This window comes from Capricornis sumatraensis, chromosome 9 (genome assembly GCF_032405125.1).
Source record: "Capricornis sumatraensis isolate serow.1 chromosome 9, serow.2, whole genome shotgun sequence".
NCBI lineage: Eukaryota > Metazoa > Chordata > Mammalia > Artiodactyla > Bovidae > Capricornis > Capricornis sumatraensis.
The window spans coordinates 12,495,678-12,515,231 of record NC_091077.1 but is presented as its reverse complement, the minus strand read 5'-3'; the positions used below and the strand labels follow the sequence as shown (position 1 = coordinate 12,515,231).

Genomic DNA, 19,554 nt, shown 5'->3' with positions numbered 1-19,554 from the left:
GGATAATCAGCCTTATTCTGGAGCTCTGGTTCAGCCATCTCCACCAGTGTTAGGGGTACAGGAAAGATCACCATCTGGAGGAAATAAAGCCAATGAGCAAAAATAAAAACAAAAAAACCACAGCTGAGAGATGTAAAGAATTCATATCAGAATTGTGCATAGGGAAATATCCAAGAAAACAACCATAGTCCAAGGCTTACCCAGTTGGTGACCAGTTACCCAGGAGGGCCAGGGCCCTGCAACAAGCATTTGCCAGAGATCAAGCCCTGAGCCTTTGGAGTGGGAGCACTGACTCCAAGACCCTAGACTACCAGAGAGCTAACCCTAGGGAGGAGCAAACAGTGAGAACCCACACAAAGGAAACCACTGGAATACAAGACCCGGCGTCACCCAACCACCCTGTGCAGCACAACTCATCTAAACAACAAACAAACCAAAAATATGAACCAAATCATCAGCAGACAGGAGTACCACCTCACTCAATGTCACTCAACATCAGAGGAAAAACACAAACAAACAAAACTCAGCACAAATCTCACCCTATACAAAGTTTACACAAACCACTGGACTAACCTTCAAAGTCAAAGTCAAAGTGAAGTCATTCAGTCGTGTCCGACTCTTTGCGACCCCATGGACACCAGGCTTCTCCATCCGTGGGATTTTCTAGGCAAGAGTACTAGAGTGGGTTGCCATTTCCTTCTCCTTGGGAGGGCAGAAACCAAAAGGAAGAAATAATTCAACCCTGAAGCCTGGGAAGAGGAGACTTCACACAATAAGTTTAAACACAATAAGTTTAAAAAAATAACAATGAAAAGGCAGAGAAATACTACACAAATGAAGAAATAAACTAGAAACACAGAAGTCCAAATAAATGAAGAATAGGCAATCTACCTGAAAAACAATTCAGAATAATGATAGTAAAGATGATCAAAAACCTTGAAAACAGAATGGAGAAAATGCAAGAATCAATTAACAAAGACCTAGAAGAATTAAAGAATAAGCATACAGAGACAAACAACACAATTACTGAAATTAAAAATACTTTAAAAAAAATAAAATAAAAATACTCTAGAAGGAATCAATAGCAGAATATCTGAAGCAGAAGAATGAATCAGCGAGCTGGAAGATAAAACGGTGGAAATAACTTCGGAACAGCAGAATAGAGTAAAAAGAATGAAAAGAACTGAAGATAGTCTCCGAGACCTCTGGAACAATATCAAATGCACCAACATTCAAATTATAGGGGTCCCAGAAGAAGAAGAGAAAGAAAGGGCATGAGAAAATTTTTGAAGAGATTATAGTTGAACATTTCCCCAACATGGAAAAGGAAATAGTCAATCTAGTTTAAGAGGAACAAAGAGTCCCATACAGGATAAACCCAAAGAGAAACACACTAAGACACATACTAATCAAACTAACAAAGACTAAACACAAAGAAAGAATTATAAAAGCAGCAAAGGAAAAGCAACAAGTAACATGCAAGGGAAACGCCATACATTTAACTGCTGATCTTTCAGCAGAAACTCTGCAGGCCAGAAGGGATGGCAGGACATATTTAAAGCACTGAATAGGAAAAAACCTGCAACTAAGATTACTGTACCTGGCAAGGATCTCATTCAAAATTGATGGAGAAATAAAAAGCTTTTCAGACAAGCAGAAGTTAACAGAATTCAGTACCACCAAACCAGCTTTACAACAAATGTTAAAGGGACTTATATAGTCAAGAAATACAAAAGAAGAAAAAGATATATAAAATCAACCCCAAACAAGAAAATGGCAATAGGAACACATATGTCAATAATTACTTTAAATATAAATGGGCTAAATGCTCCAACCAAAAGACACAAACTGGCTGAATGGATACAAAAACAAGGCCCATATATATGCTGTCTACAAGAAACCCACTTCAGACCTAAAGACATATAAACTGAAAGTGAGAGGATGGGAAAATATATTCCATGCAAATGGGAAGCAAAAGAAAGATGGAGCAGCAATCAGACAAAATAGACCTTAAAATAGATTCCAAGAGATAAGGAAGGACACTACATAATGATCAAGGGATCAGTCCAAGAGGAAGACATAACAATTGTAAATATCTACGCACCCAACATAGGAGCACCTCAATACATAAGACAAACACTAACAGACATAAAATGAGAAACTGACAGTAACACAATAATATTAGGAGACTTTAACACGCCACTCACACCAACGGACAGACCATCAACACAGAAAATTAATAAGGAAACACAAGTCTTAAACGATACATTAGATGAGATGGATCTTGTTGATATCTTCAGGACATTCCATTCAAACACAGAAGAATACACCTTCTTCTCAAGTGCACATGGAACATTCTCCAGGATAGATCACATCTTGGGTCACAAATCAAACCTCAGTAAATTTAAGAAAATTGAAATTATATCAAGCATCTTTTCTGATCACAACACTATGAGACTATATATCAATTACAAGAAAAAAAACTGTAAGAAATGCAAACACATGGAGATTAAACAACACGTTTCTAAATAACCAACAGGTTATTGAAGAAATCAAAAGGGAAATAAAAAAAATTTCTAGAAACAAATGACCATGAAAACACAATTCAAAGCCTATGGGATGCAATAAAAGCAGTTCTAAGAGGAAATTTATAGCAATACAATCCTACCTCAAGAAACAAGAAAAGCATCAAATAGACAACCTAACCTTATGCCTAAAACAACTGGAAAAAGAAGAACAAAAAAAAACCCTCCCAAAATTAGTAGAAGGAAAGAAATAATACAGATCAGAGCAGAAATAAATGACAAAGAAATGAAAGAAACAATAGTAAAGATTAATAAAACTAAAAGATGATTCTTTAAGATAAACAAAATTGACAAACCTTTAGCCAGACTCACCAAGAGAAGAATCAAGTCAACAAAATTGGAAATGAAAAAGGACAGGTTACAACAGACAATGCAGAAATACAAATGATTATGAGACTATTATGAGCAACTATATGGTAATAAAATGGATAACCTGGAAGAAATGGGCAGATTGTTAGAAAAATTCAATCTTCCAAGATGGAATCAGGAGAAATAGAAATTATGAACAACCCAATTACAAGCACTGAAATTGAAGCTGTGGTCAAAAATCTACCCCCAAAAAAGGCCCAGGACCAGATCGCTTCACAGGAGAATTCTATCAAACATTTAGAGAAGAGCTAATGCCTATCCTTCTAAAACTCTTTCCAAAAATTTCAGAGGAAGAAGCACTTCCAAACTCATTCTACAAGGCCACCATCACCCTGATACCAAAATCAGACAAAGATAACACACACAAAATTACAGGTCAATATCACTAATGAACATAGATGCAAAAATCCTCAATACAATTTTAGCTAACAGAATTCAGCAACACATCAAAAAGCTCATATACCACGATCAACTTGGGTTTATTCCAGGGATGTAAGGATTCTTCAATATATGCAAATCAATCAATGTGATATACCATATTAACAAATTGAAAGATAAAAACCATATGATAATCTCAATAGATGCAGAAAAAGCCTTTGACAAAATTCAGCATCCATTTATGATTGAAACTCTTCAAAAATCAGGCACAGATGTGAACTACCTCAACATAGTAAAGCCCATATATGATAAGCCTACTGCAAACATTATTCTCAATGGTGAAAAACTGAAAGGATTCACCCTAAGATCAGGAACAAGACAAGGGTGTCCACTTTCACCACTATTATTCAACATAGTTCTGGAAGTCCCAGCTACAGCAATCAGAGAAGAAAAAGAAATAAAAAGACTCCAGATCAGAAAAGAAGTAAAGCTCTCTCTGTTTACAGATGACATGATACTGTACATAGAAAACCCTAAAGATAGTGTCAGAAAATTACTAGAGCTAATCAGTGAATTTAGCAAAGTTACAGGATACAAAATCAATACACAGAAATCACTTGCATTTCTATATGCTAACAATGAAAAATCAGAAAGAGAAGGAATCAATCTCATTCACCATTGCAACAAAAAGGATTGAACATCTAGGAGTAAACGTACCTCAGGAGACAAAAGAACTGTACACAGAAAAGTATAAGACACTAATGAAAGAAATCAAAGATGCCATAAACAGATGGAGAGATAGTCCATGTTCCTGTGTAGGAAGAATCAATATTGTGAAAATGACTATACTACCAAACGCAATCTACAGATTCAATGCGATCCCTATCAAATTACCAATGACATTTTTCACAGAACTAGAACAAAAAATTTCACAATTCATATGAAAACACAAAAGACCTCAAACAGCCAAAGCAGTTTTGAGAAAGAAGAATGAAGCTGGAGGAATCAACCTTCCTGACTTCAGGTTATACTACAAAGCTACAGTCATCAAGACAGTATAGTACTGGCACAAAAATAGAAATATAGACCAATAGAACAAGACAGAAAGCCCAGAAATAAACCCATGCAGCCATGGACACCTTATTTTTGACAAAGGAGACAAGAATATATAATGGGGCAAAGACAGCCTCTTCAATAAACAGTGCTGGGAAAACTGGACAGCTACATGTAAAAGAATGAAATTAGAACACTTTCTAACATCAAACACAAGGATAAACTCAAAATGTATTAACGACCTAAATGTAAGACCAGAAACTATAAAACTCTTAAAGGAAAACATAGGCAGAATACTTGATGACATGCATCAAAGCAAGATCCTCCATGACCCATTTCCTAGAGTAATGGAAATAAAAACAAAAGTAAACAAGTGGGACATGATTAAATGTAAAAGCTTTTGTACTGCAAAGGAAACTACAAGCAAGGTGAAAAGACAACCCTCAGAATGGGAGAAAATAATAGCAAATCAAACAACTGACAAAGGATTAATTTCCAAAATATACACGCAGCTCATACAACTCAATACCAGAAAAACAAACAACCCAATCAAAAAGTAGGTAAAAGACCTAAACAGACATTTCTCCAAAGAAGACATACAGATGGCTAACAAAAACATGAAAAGATGCTCAACATTGCTCTTTATTAGAGAAATGCAAATCAAAACCACAATGAGATATCACTTCACACTAGTCAGAATGGCCATCATCAAAAAGTCTACAAACAATAAATGCTGGAGAGGGTCTGGAGAAAAGGGAAAGCTCTTGTACTGTCGGTGGGAATGTAACTTGATACAACCACTATGGCAGATGGTATGGAGACTCCTTAAAAAACTAGGAATAAAACCACCATATGACCCAGCAGTCCCACTCCTAGACATATACCCTGAGGAAACCAAAATTGAAAAAGACACATGTATCTAACCCATTGTTCATTGCAGCACTATTTACAATAGCTAGAACATGAAGCAACCTAGATGTCCACTGACAGATGAATGGATAAAGAAGTTCTTGTACATATACCCAGTGGAATATTACTCAGCAATAAAAGGAATCCATTTGAGTCAGTTCTACTGAGGTGGACAAACCTAGAACCCATTATGCAGAGTGAAGTAAGTCAGAAAGAGAATGATACACAACATATTCTAATGCATGTATACAGAATCTAGAAAAATGGTACTGAAGAACTTATTTACAGGGCAGCAGTGGAGAAACAGAGATAGAGAATAAACTTATGGACATGGGGGAGAGGGGAGGAGAGGGTGAGATGTATGGGAAGAGTAACATGCAAGCTTACATTATCATATGTAAAACAGATAGCCAATGGGAATTTCCTGTATGGCTCAAGAAACTCAAACAGGGGCTCTGTATCAATCTACACAGGTGAGATGGGGAGGGAGATGGGAAGGAGGTTCAAAGGGAGGGGATATATATATATACCTATGGCTGATTCATATTGAGGTTTGACAGAAAACAACAAAATTCTGTAATGCAATTATCCTTCAATTAAAAAATAAATAAATTTAAAACAAAACAAAAATTGCACTGAGATGCCACTTCCCACCTAGCACATGGGCAAAAATCTGAAGGCATGATAATGGGCCCTGCCGGCTGGGCTGAGGGACACCAGTGGGGCAGGAGGGAATGGAAATTGGTGTGGGCCTCATGGAAGGTCATTTGGCAATGTCGGTCAAAATTAGCCAGGTTTTTACTCTTTGACCAGCGATCCGATGTCTCCAAATGTATCCCATTGTCCCTGTCACACTTGACATCCTTTTCAAAGCGGCAGAGGTACAATGTTACTCACTGCAGCATTGTATATAATGGTACAGTATTGGAAACAACCCCTGTATCCATCAGTGGTTTAATGCATTGTGGACCACCACAAAAAATAATAATCATAGTTCAGATTCGTATCACCTACTTCATGCCAGGCACTATTCTAAATGCATTATATGGTCAGAACGGGCATCATCAAAAAGTCCACAAACAGTAAGTGCTGGTGAAGGTGTGGATAACAGGGAACCCTCCGACACTGCTGGTGGAGGTGTGAAATGGTGCAGTCACTATGCAGAACCGTATGGAGGTTCCTCAAAAAGCTCAAAAGAGAGTGACCATAGGAGCCGGTGATCCCACTCCTGAGCATATATATGGACACACATTTAATTTGAAAACACACATGCACCCCTAGGTTCATAACAGCACTATTTACAATAGCCAAGACATGGAAGCAACCTAAGTGTTCACAGACAGATGAATGGATATATATACACACTATACACACACACACACACACACACACACACCAGAACGTTACTCAACCACAAAAAAGAATGAAGCAATGCCATCTGCAGCAACACTGATGGACCTAGAGATTCTCATACTAAGTGAAGTAAAGGACAAATACATGGTATCACTTACATATGGAATCTAAAAAAATGTGACCAATGAACTTACTTACAAAACAGAAGTAGATTCACAGACACAGAAAACAAATGTATGGTTACCAAAGGGGAAAGGGGACGGAGGGATAAATGAGGAGTCTGGGATTGATATATACATACTGCTGCTGCTGCTGCTGCTGCTGCTGCTGCTGCTGCTAAGTCGCTTCAGTAGTGTCCGACTCTGTGCGACCCCATAGACGGCAGCCCACCAGGCTCCCCCGTCCCTGGGATTCTCCAGGCAAGAACACTGGAGTGGGTTGCTATTTCCTTCTCCAGTGCATGAAAGTGGAAAGTGAAAGTGAAGTCGCTCAGTCATGTCCGACCCCTAGAGACCCCATGGACTGCAGCCTACCAGGCTCCTCCATCCATGGGATTTTCCAGGCAAGAGTGCTGGAGTGGGGTGCCATTGCCTTCTCCTGTACATAAAATAGACAATCAAAAAGGACCTACTATATAGCATGTGGAATTATACTCAATATCTTGCAATAACCTATAAAGAAAAGAATCTTAAAAAGAAAAGATATATCAGTTCAGTTCAGTTCAGTTGCTCAGTTGTGTCCAACTCTTTGCGACCCCATGGACTACAGCATGCCAGGCTTCCCTGTCCATCATCAATGCCCAGAGCTTGCTTAAATTCATATCCATCAAGTCAGTGATGCCATCCAACCATCTCACCCTCTGTCATCCCCTTCTCCTCCTGCCTTCTATCTTTCTCAGCATCAGGGTCTTTTCTAATGAGTCAGTTTTTTGCATCAGGTAGCCAAAGGACTGATTTCCTTTAGGATTGGCTGGTTTGATCTTGCTGTCCGAGGGACTCTCAAGAGTCTTCTCCAGCACCACAGTTCAAAAGCATCAATTCTTTGGCACTCAGCCTTCTTTATGATTCAACTCTCACATCCCTACATGACTACTGGAAAAACCATGTAGCTTTGACTACATGGACCTTTGTCAGTAATGTCTCTGCTTTTTAATATGCTGTCTAGGTTGGTCATAACTTTTCTTCCAAGGAGCAAGCATCTTTTAATTTCATGGCTGCAGTCACCATCTGCAGTGATTTTGGAGCCCCCCAAATTAAGTCTTTCACTGTTTTCATTGATTCCTCATCTATTTTCCATGAAGTGATGGTACCAGATGCCGTGATCTCAGTTTTTGAATGTTGAGTTTTAAGCCAGTGTTTTCACTCTCCTCTTTCACTTTCATCAAGAGGCTATTTAGTTCCTCTTCACTTTGTGCCATAAGGGTGGTGTCATCTGCATATCTGAGGTTACTGATATTTCTCCTAGCAATCTAGATTCCAGTTTGTACTTCATCCAGTCTAGCATTTCTCATGATGCTCTGCATATAAGTTACATAAGCAAGGCGACAATATACAACTTTTAACGTACTCCTTTCCCAATTTGGAACCAGTCTGCTGTTCCATGTCCGGTTCTGTTGCTTCTTGACCTGCACACAGATTTCTCAGGAGGCAGGTAAGATATATACATATGCGAAACTGAAGCAGGATTTCCAGGTGACTCAGTGGTAAAGAATCTGCCTGCCGATGCAGAAGACACAGGTTCAGCCCCTGGATTGGGAAGATCCTCTGGAGGAGGAAATGACAACCCACACCAGTATTCTTGCCTGGACAATTCCACGGACAGAGGAGCCTGGAGGCTACAGAACATAGGGCTGCAAAGAGTTGAACGTGATTGAGTGACTGAGCATGCTTAACTGAATCACTTTGCTGTACGCCTGCAGTTAACACAACTTTGTAGACCAACTGTATTTCAATCAAATTGGATGGCATCACTGATTCAATGGACACAAACTTGGGCAAACTCTGGGAGATGGTGAGGGTCAGGGAAACCTGGCATTTCAGTCCACGGGGTCGCAAAGGTCGGACACAACCTGGCGACTGAACAACAACAACAATGTATTAACTTGTAACAGCCATATAGATATACCCTAACAGCCAACCCATCTCACAGGTGAAAAAACTGAGGTCCGGAGAGGGTCAGGAACTTGCCCAAATTACACAGCTGGGTAGCATTGCACCTGTGTGTGTAGTCAGGTCAGGGAGGAGGGGTGATGATGAAGCACCTGGGAACAGGCACAGTTATGTGTCTATCAAAAAGAAGAGGTCCAAGAGAGCTGTCTGGAGTCCGGGAAAGACAAGTGACGGTGAGCAGCGGAGCGGGATGCTGTGAGATTGCCTTTGCATCACATTCAGGCACCAGGGAAGGGATTCATGGGTGAGATGGAGGAGGGAACCTCAACTTCCCCCTCTTCCTCAGCTATCCTCAATCGTGCAGCTGTAATACTGTCTTTCTGTGCTTGATCTAGGCACCAGTTCACAGGGCATCTGGAAGACAGAGGAACACGCTAAACTGACGCTATAAAGGATGCCAGCTGGCGGCTAGTGGTAAAGAACTTGCCTACCAGTGCAGGAGACATAAGAGATGTTGGTTTGATCCCTGGGTCAGGAAGATCCCCTGGAGGAGGGCATGGCAACCCACTCCAGTATTTTTGCCTGGAGAATCCGATGAACAGAGGAGCCTGGCAGTCTACTCTCCATAGGGTTTCAGAGAGTCGGACACAACTGAAGTGACTTAGCACACACACAAATGATACAATCAGCAAAATTCAATGTGCGGAATGGTCTCCAGGACAAATGATCCAGTTCCTTCCATAAATAAATGACAATAAGACAAAAAGGCAGTCGAACAGTTACAGATTTCAAGAGACTTATGAGATGTATCAACCAACGAGGGTGGTGATGATAATGACTGGATATTTGATGATATTAAAGAACTATAGTTGGGGCTTTCCTGGGGGCTCAGTGGTAAAGAATCTGCTGACCAATGCAGGAGACACAGGTTCGATCCCTGGTCCGGGAAGATCCTACATGCCCCAGAGCAACTAGGCCTGTCTGCCACAACTCGTGAGCCTGTGCTCCACAGCCAGGCAGCTGCAGCCACCAAGTCCACGTGCCACGTGCTCTGCAACAAGAGAAGCCACTGCAATGAGAAACCCATGGCCCAAAGCATATCCCCCTCTCACCACAGCTGGAGAAAGCCTGAGCAGCAACAAAGACCCAGCACAGTCAAAAAATAAATAGAATTATTTTATAAAACTATAGTCATTTTTGAATTGGTAAAATCTGAATAAAATCTGTGGTTCAGTCAATAGTAATGTACCACTATAATGATCACACTAACGTAAAATGATAACATTAGCAGATACCGGGCAAGGGGCACGCAGGAATTTCTCATTATCTTTCCAACTTTTTGTAAATCTAAAATCATTTTAAAATGAAAAGTTTTAGGGAATTCCCTGGCAGTCCAGTGGTGGGAGCGCTGTGCTACCACGGCAAGGGGCATGGGTTCAATCCCTGGTCAGGAAACGAAGATTTCCACGTGTCATGTGGTGAAGCCAATAATAATAAAAATTAAAAGTTTATTTTGAAACAATGGCATTGTGATTGCAATTTTTAATGGACTCTTTTAAATCATGTGTGTTTATTTTTATTTATTTTCTTGAGGTATAGTTGATTTACAAGGTTTCAGGTGTGCAGCAAAGTGATTCAATCATATATATCTATAGCTATAAATAAATATAAGTATAAAGATCTATATCTTTTCAGAATATTCATTTCAGATTCTTTTCCATTATAGGTTATTATAAGATACTGAATATAGTTCCCTTGGAGAAGGCAATGGCACCCCGCTCCAGTACTCTTGCCTGGAAAATCCAGTGGACGGAGGAGCCTGGTGAGCTGCAGTCCATGGGGTCACTAAGAGTCGGACACGACTGAGCGACTTCACTTTCACTCTTCTCTTTCATGCATTGGAGAAGGAAATGGCAACCCACTCCAGTATTCTTGCCTGGAGAATCCCAGGGACAGGGGAGCCTGGTGGGCTGCCGTCTATGGGGTCGCACAGAGTGGGACACGACTGAAGCGACTTAGCAACAGCAACAACATAGTTCCCTGTGTTATATAGTTCCCTGGGCCCCAATTGGCTCAGTGGTAAAGAATCTGCCTGTCAATTCATGAGAAGGAAATGACAACCCACTCCTGTATTCTTGCCTGGGAAACCCCATGGACAGAGGAGCCTGGCAGTCTACAGTCCATGTGGTCATAGAGTTGGACAAGACTTACCAACTGAACAACAGATAGAACTAAAGAGATTCAAAGCCTTCTTTACCATCACTGTTCAAATAATCAACCAGGCACTTGTCAAATGCCCCTTTAGCCCATCCTTTCCTCTTCATCCCCATTACCAGTCAGTTCAGGCCTCCGACATCAATTGCCTGGACCATTGCAGTATCCTCCCTATTAATTTCCTTCCATCATCTCTCACACTGCCCCTAGAGGACTCTTTCTCACACCTCTGACTAAGGACTCTCTGGTTCAAAATTCTTTGGTGCTCTCTTTTTTGTTAAATTGTGGGGAAACACATATAACATAAAATTTACCATTTTAAGTACATTTAAGTGTATGGTGGTGCTAGTGGTAAAGAATCGCCTGCCAATGCAGGAGAACGCAAGAGACTTGGGTTCGATCCCTGGGTTGGGAGGATCCCCTGGAGGAGGAAATGGCAACCCACTTCAGTATTCTTTTCTGGAGGGTTATAGGCCATGGAGTCACAAAGAGCTGGACATGCAGAAATATACAGCTCAGTGGCTAAGGACAGTCTTACACTCTCTGCCTCTATGACTCTGACTAATTTAGAGATCTCATCTAAGTGGAATCATACAGTATTGGTCCTTTTGTACTTGCTTATTTCACTCAGTGTAATATACTCAAGGTTCATCCATGTCGTGCCGTGTGTCAGAATTTCCTTAAAAAGGCTGAATTAATACTTTACTACATGTATGTATCACATTTTTAAATCCATTCACCCATCGGTGAACACTTAGACTGCTTCCACCTTTTGACTATTGTGGACAGTGCTGCAAGGAACATGGCATACAAATATCTCTTCAAGACCCTGCTTTCAATTCTTATGGGTATATACTCATAAGCACCAAAGAATTGATGCTTCCAAAGTGTGGTGCTGGAGAAGACTCTTGAGAATCCCTTGGACAGCAAGGAGAACAAACCAGTCAATCCTAAAGGACATCAACCCTGAATATTCATTGGAAGGACTGAAGCTGAAGCTCCAATACTTTGGCCACCTGATGCAAAGAGCTGACTTACTGGAAAAGACCCCAATGCTGGGAAAGATCGAGGACAGGAGAAGAAGGGGGTGACAGAAGATGAGATGGTTGGATGACATTGCCGACTCGATGGACATGAATTGAGCAAACTCCAGGAGATGGGGGACCCTGGCGTACTGCAGTCCATAGGGTTGCAAAGAGTCGGGCACGACTGAGCAACGAACAACAACAGCAACAAATGGTAATTCACTTAATGACTCTTGCTTCTTGGTTGGGCTTTGCTCTAGGTCTCTATGCCTCTCACTCAGCATCCACACTGTTACCAGAGATTGCCCTCTGCCCACTGGATAAAATCAAAAGCCTTGATTTTATTTCTGTGTACCAGATCATTATCTTGCTGCATCCTTCTTGAACCATAAATTCTAGCCCAGAGATGCTGGTTGCCTGTTAGAGTCCCCAGAACCTACCTTCTGAGAGTCAGTTTTGTTAGGTCTGCAGCATGGTCCTGGCATTGGCATGCGATGTTTTAGGTTTCCCAGAACTTCAGCTGAGCAGGCTTCTTGGTGAAGCACGGGCAGCTGTGCCCAGTCACTTTCTATTCCTCTAGTACTTAAGGTCTGGAGAAGGAAATGGCACCCCACTCCAGCATTCTTGCCTGGAAAATCCCAAGGACAGAGAAGGCTGGCAGGGCTACAGTCCATGGGGTTGTAAAGAGTCAGACAGGAGTGAGCACAGCACAGCCGCAGCAGTCCCAAAGATGCATCGGACCTCTAGGCCTTTGGGTACCAAGCTCCCTTCACCCTGGAAACCCGTTCTCTCCCTGAGTGTCTGATACGTACCAGCCCACATCAGGAATCACACACTGGGACTTTTCTGGTGGTCCAGTGGTTAAGAATCTGCCTGCCAACCCAGGGGACATGGGTTCAACCCTGGCCTGGGAAGACTCCACCTGCCATGAAGCGACTAAGGCTGGGTGCCACAACTCCTGAAGCCTGGGCTCTGCAATAAGAGAAGCCACCACAATGAGAAGCCCCCGAGCCGCAGGGAAGCACAGCCCCCACTCAGTCTAACTAGAGAAAGCCTGTGCACAGCAACAAGACCCAGCTCAGCCAAAAATTAATGAATGAATGAATTTTAAAAAGAACCCCACACTTTATAAATTCTTTTCTAATAGTTCTCAATCCAGAGAAGGCAATGGCAACCCACTCCAGTACTCTTGCCTGGAGAATCCCAGAGATGGTGGAGCCTGGTGAGCTGTCGTCTATGGGGTCGCACAGAGTCGGACACGACTGAAGCGACTTAGCAATAGTTCTCAACAGAACCAACCAGTCGCCCCTGGAGTCCCTGTGTATCCCTATCTCACTACGGCTGCTTGCTCCATCTAGAATGTAAGACTCCTGAGAGGACAGCTTGCGGCTTATCTTTTGCACCCCGCTCCATTCGGAACAGTTGCTGACAAACAGGAGCCCCTCAGCCCAAAGTCACCCTATTAGCATACCAAAAGCACTCATCACTTTGAAGATCCCAGAGGTTTTAGAAGCTGTATTCTGGAACTGGGGGCAAAGCCCAGATATTTTTTATTATTAATATGCCACAGGTTGAGGACTTCGTTTCAGCCCCCGAATGCAGCCATTCCTAAAACCCGACCTTATTTCAGTCCCTGGATACAACCACTGAAGCCTTATTTTAAAATTATCTGAATCAATCAAATTCACCACTCCCACCACTCTTGTTTTTTTAACCTGAGTCAGTTTGCATTGTGTTTCCATCTCTTACAACTAAAAGAATGGTATGCTGTGTTTAGTCACTCAGTTGTGTTCAACTCTTTGTGGCCCCATGGACTGTAGCCCGCCAGGGCCCTCTGTCCATGGGGATTCCCTAGGCAAGAATACTGGAGTGGGTTCCCATGCCCTCCTCCAGGGAATTTCTCCGACCCAGGCTCAGAGGTTAAAGCATCTGCCTGCAATGTGGGAGATCTGGGTTCGATCCCTGGGTCGGGAAGATCCCCTGGAGAAGGAAATGGCAACCCACTCCAGTATTCTTGCCTGGAGAATCCGCCTGGAGAATCCCATGGACAGAGAAGCCTGGTAGGCTACAGTCCATGGGGTCGCAAAGAGTCGGGCACGACTGAGCGACTTCACTTTCACTTTTCACTTTCAGGGATTGAACCCAGGTATCCCACATTGCAGGTGGATTCTTTACTGTCTGAGCCACCAGGGAAGCCCATGAATACTGGGGTAGGTAGCCTATTCCTTCTCCAGGGGATCTTCCCGAGCCAGGAATTGAACCAGGGTCTGCTGCATCGCGGGCAGATTCTTTCCCAGCTGAGCTACCAGGGAAGCCCGAAAGAACGATAACTCTGGGTTTTCCTATCCGTCTGGAATGCCCTCCCTGAGACCAACACATTTATCAGCCTAACAAACTTCAGCTGACCACTCAGCGTTGCCTCCCCTGGGTAAGCTTCCGTGATTCCACAGAGCAAAGCCAGGGGGTTCCCACCGCACTCTGCGTGTTCCCCGCCGCGGCATTTGTCTGACACCGCGGTGACTGTTGATCTGCGTTTCAGCTGCACCAGACTGCTCACTCTTGGCAACAAAGTATGAGGGCCTTTTTACGTTTGTCTTCACAGTGCTGACCCCAGCGGCACCCAGTAGATAGCTGTTGTGTTGAATGAACAAGTAAATGAATGATTAAATAGTAAAGTGGCACCTTCCTCTGACAATGGATTTATTTTTATAAAGGGAAAGAAAAACAAAGGCCGGATGGTGGCTTCAGGGCTCAGGCTTGCATTCTCTCCCCGATTAAACAGCAGGCAAGGTGTGTGGGAAGGGAACAGAGGGACCTCGGAGACAGGCAGATAAAGGAGTGGGTGGCTCTTGCCAGCAGCCGGCCTTTCTTTCCTCTTCTGCTGTGAGTGTCCAGCCGCAGCCCCCCGTGCCCACCTGCCAGGCTCAGCTCCTCTGGATCCCCAGAAACAATGAGAAATAATTTGTCTGAGGAGGGGGCGGGGGAGATCGGATGGAAAAAGGGAGGAAGATGTGTCTATTTCATTCCAGCTGGCTCCAACTCTCCACCACTGCTCCGTGAGCTAGCCAAATGCGTCTTCTAATTTAGTTCATTCTTCTCTTCCCAGCCACTGGTAACAGACCCACACAGGATACTGTCGGAACTCAACCACCCTTCCTCCCTATGAAAAGGAAAAGGGAGAAGGCACGCAAAAGAGAAATGGATGGAGGAAGAAAAGCAGGGAAAAGATAAAGGAGAAATGATCATAGCAAGAGCTGATAAATACAGCTCTTGACTGTACGTCAGCCACTTAGCTGACAACCTGACTTACAGAGTAACACAATTCATCCTTCTCCAAACTGTGAGGTAGGTCCTAGCATGATCCCCATTTTACAGGTGAGAATGGGGAGCCAAAATAAAGCAGGAGACAAGGCAGGGGCTTAAATATTTTCAAAGGAAGGCATTGATGGATCCCAAGCCCTGGAACACAGATTAGCGCATAGGAGGTGCTCATTCAACAATGCGGAGAGAAGGTTCGGAAGAAATCCTAACCCGCAACATAAAGACAACGTCATCATACCTTATAAAGTGGAAACGAGCACATTTCAAAACCAGAGGTATGTATTATGCCAGTTTTCCTTTAGTACACAGACTGAAAACATTCTACAGCACCGTTACCATCACTAATGGGTACTATCTTGAGGTGGAAAGTGTTAGCCTCTCAGTCACGTCTGACTCTTTTGGGACCCCCGTGGACTGTAGCCCACCAGGCTCCTCTGTCCATGGAACTCTCCAGGCAAGAATACTAGAGTGAGTTGCCATTTCTTTTCCAGGGGATCTTCCCCACCCCAGGGATCGAACCCAGGCCTCTTGCATTGCAGGAGGATTCTTTAGCATCTGAGCCACCGGGGAAGCCCCATCTTGAGGTGGGGGTAGGAGTTGAAGGATAAATTCAGTCATTTCAAAACACTGATTTTTGTTTTAAATAAGAATTCAGGGCTTCCTAGGTGATCCAGTGGATAAGAATCCATCTGCTGATGCAGGAGACACAGGTTTGATCCCCGGTCAGAGAACTAGATCTCACACTCTGCAACTAAAGAACCCGCACACTGCAGCGAAGACCCAGTATGGCCATATAAATAAAAATAGCTTTTTAAAAAAAGAATTGATATAAGCAAGGCACTCAGACCAGTGTCCAGCACACGGTAAGAACAACAAAAACACCTGCTATTATTGTCATAAGTCAATCAAATATAGCAAAGTTTCGTAAACATGTTTTTAGTTACACTTATAGCTGGGAAAATGACAATTGTCTATGGCAAAGAGTAAGAACACAGTGGGGGTTTCCATGTTCAAAGATAGGTAGACTGAACCCATAGTGATAGAATAGAATAATGGAGGGCACTGGGAAGGGGCATTGAGGAGACTTGCGGGGGGCAGGGTTGTTCCACATCTGGATCTGAGTGATGTTGGCCTTGGTAAAGATTAGAAATATCGTATATTAATGCACATATATGGAATCTAGAAAAACGGTCCTGATGAACCTCTTTGCAGGGCAGGAAGAGAGACACAGATATAGAAGACAGACTTGTGGATACAACGGGGCAAGGAGAGGGCGGGACAAACGGCAAGAGTGGCGTTGGCATGTATACACTACCGTGCGTGAAATAGACAGCTAATGGGACGCTGCACCACACAGGGGACTCAGCTCGGCTTTCTGCGATGGCCAGGAGGGGTGGGATGGGGGGAGAGTGGGAGGGGGGCCCAAGACGGAGGCACATATGTGTACTTATGGCTGATTCACATTGCTATATGGCAGATACTAACACAACATTGTAAAGCAACCATCCTCCAATTAAAAATTTTAAAAAGAATTCACGAAACTATGAAGTTAAAGTATATATGCTTTGCACATTTCATATTTTTAAAGACTTTTTCAATGCAATGACTAAATAAACAGATAAGTAAATAATAAATAACGGTGACACTCTAGCTGGTTGAGGGCTGCTATTGGGAATTATGAGGGGCTAAAGCCCTAGGTTGAACCATGGTCCCAGGTTGCTAGTCCCGAGGAGGAATGAGTTAGTGCGACTTTGTCAGCTCCTTTTGCCATGGCAACAGGATGGCAGAGCACTGAGAGACACTGGCCTCAGCACTTTTTAATCTGAGAGCTTTAAAGAAAGGCTCTGAGTCGGGGGAGGAAAAGGAGAGCATGGAAGAACTGGCTGGCAAGATGCTGGGGTGGTGGAAAAAAATGCTTCCAAGGCAAAAAGGATGAAGAACCAGCTTTTCTGGGCTCTGGATGCTTCCAAGGCAAAAAGGATGAAGAACCAGCTTTTCTGGGCTCTGGATGCATTGCCAGGCTGGAGACATTCCCGCCCATACCTGCTTCCTCTAGAGAAAAGAGGCAGGATGTTTAAGCTTCACCAGCAACTTCCCCTTCTCCCCACAGAAAATGATAATAGAGCTCACTTTAAAAAATATTTTTAAGCCCTCTAAAGAATATTTAGCCAGGAAGTGTTCCCAAGAAAACTGGGTACAAATACTAGGTCAACCTAACTTAAAAAAATGCATGCGTATTTTGGGGCTCTGTGACTGTCTGGTTGGCAGGCTTGTATCAGGGCAGGTAATTTAGGGTCCAGACATCTAATCCATAGATGTATCATCTAATCAGAAAAAAAAAGGCAGATTTCTCTACATTTCACTTTTCAGGTGCTGTTATACTAAGATTTCAGGGCAGGTAACTTGTTTTGCTCTTGGAAATGAGTCTAAAAGAAAACTTTAGGTTAACTCAGGGAGGAAAACATGATTATGAACACGATGCTATCCACAAGTGAATTGTGTACTTTACGAAAAAAGGTTGTCACTTTTTCATTCTCCAACAATCACCTTTGCAGAAGAGATTAGTCATATTCACCAATCTCCTAGCATGGAGATGGACTACATTTCCCAGCTACCCTTGTGATTCAGTGTGGTCAAATGACCAGTGAAATACATTCTGGACCTTAAGGAAAAGGACATCTCTTCCCATTTAGCTGCCACCTTTGGTGAGCCAGCAAATGACAATACCTAGAGGATGATGCTATCTAGGCTTGGGTTCCCCAAAAGGAGACCCTGAGACAAGGTTTCAAATGTAAATATTTATTTGTGAAGTGATCCCAGAAAAAAATACAGCAAGGGAGCGGGAAAATGAAGCAGAGTAGGGAAGGCAGCGAGTTATCACCATGGGTGCCTGAGATTCAATCCTGCTAGAAGTGCTAGAAGGCAGCACAGAACACACACTTCAAAGCCATCCCATTCAAGGGGGAGGGAGTTGTGGTATTTATCCACCAAGCCTCAGTGGTCATTGGTGGGAGTTGCTCCCTGGAGAAGGGAAGTTCTCCAGCACTTCAAGCTTCCCTTGCTTGCACACCCAGTGAGCTCCAGCTACCAGGAAAAGCTCTCAGACAAAGAGGTGCAGGTGCTGTCTGTTGAGAATGGTAATGGCAGGTCCAAAAGCACCGAGGAGTTATGGGTGAAGCATCAATAGCATCTACTGCAATGGCAGAACCAGAGAATAGAAGGAACCTGGTCCCTGAATGATTGCCTGGAGCAGAGCCACACCATCAAACCAGTCTATAACAAAAGAGAGGATTAAACTCCTACCCTCTTTCAGTCACTGAATTAGTACTGGCTTCTGTTACAGCGCTGCTTCCCTGGTGGCTCAGAGGTTAAAGCATCTGCCTCCAATGCAGGAGACCCGGGTTCGATCCCTGGGTCGGGAAGATCCCCTGGAGAAGGAAATGGCAACCCACTCCAGTATTCTTGCCTGGAGAATCCCATGGACTGAGGAGCCTGGTGGGCTGCAGTCCACGGGGTCACAAAGAGTCGGACACGACTGTTACAGCAGCCTCTCCTAGCCCTATATTAGCCTTCTTTACATTGAGCTTGGGAGCTACAGCTTCAGAGATTAGAGCACCCAACGCTGAGGACCTGTGGTTTTCATGCACTGTATCAGCAAATTTTCATAAGAACCCTAAGCTATTGGACGTCCCACCCATGACATCACCCCTGGTGAGTTTTAAGGGAGGGAAGACAGACAGAAGTGCTGGGTGGTTAACATCCTCAGAAGTAATTACTGTCCTCAACCAACACCAGATGGGAACTAGTGGATAAATATGCTAGCTCCATCTCTACTCAAGCGGGATGACTCTGAAGAGCATGCTGTCTGCTGCCTCATGGAGGTCACGTTGGAACAGAGCCCAGTTCCCACAGTGGTGACTGGTTTGCTAACACACCATCCACCAGCTAGTTCCTCTCCCTGTTTCCCTCCCCCTTTCTCTCCTAGTGTTTCCTGGGATCACCTTCCACATAAGTATGTGCACTTAATTTTTTCTTTTTTTTTTTTTTTACTGACAAAGGTCCATATCGTTAAAGCCATGGTTTTTCCAGTAGTCACTTACGGATGTGAGAGTTGGACCATAAAGAAGGCTGAGCGCCACACAATTGATGCTTTCGAACTGTGGTGTTGAAGAGACTCTTGAGAGTCCCTGGGACTGCAAGGAGATCCAACCAGTCCATCCTAAAGGAAATCAACTCTGA

At 43.2% G+C, this 19,554-nt stretch overlaps 1 non-coding gene across 1 annotated transcript; it reads left to right on the top strand.

Annotated features, from left to right (window-relative positions):
* Nucleotides 1–18,665: 18,665 nt before the first annotated feature.
* TRNAW-CCA (transfer RNA tryptophan (anticodon CCA)) lies at nt 18,666–18,737 on the top strand. The gene has a single exon. It is a non-coding gene; the product is annotated as a tRNA-Trp (tRNA).
* Nucleotides 18,738–19,554: the final 817 nt, after the last annotated feature.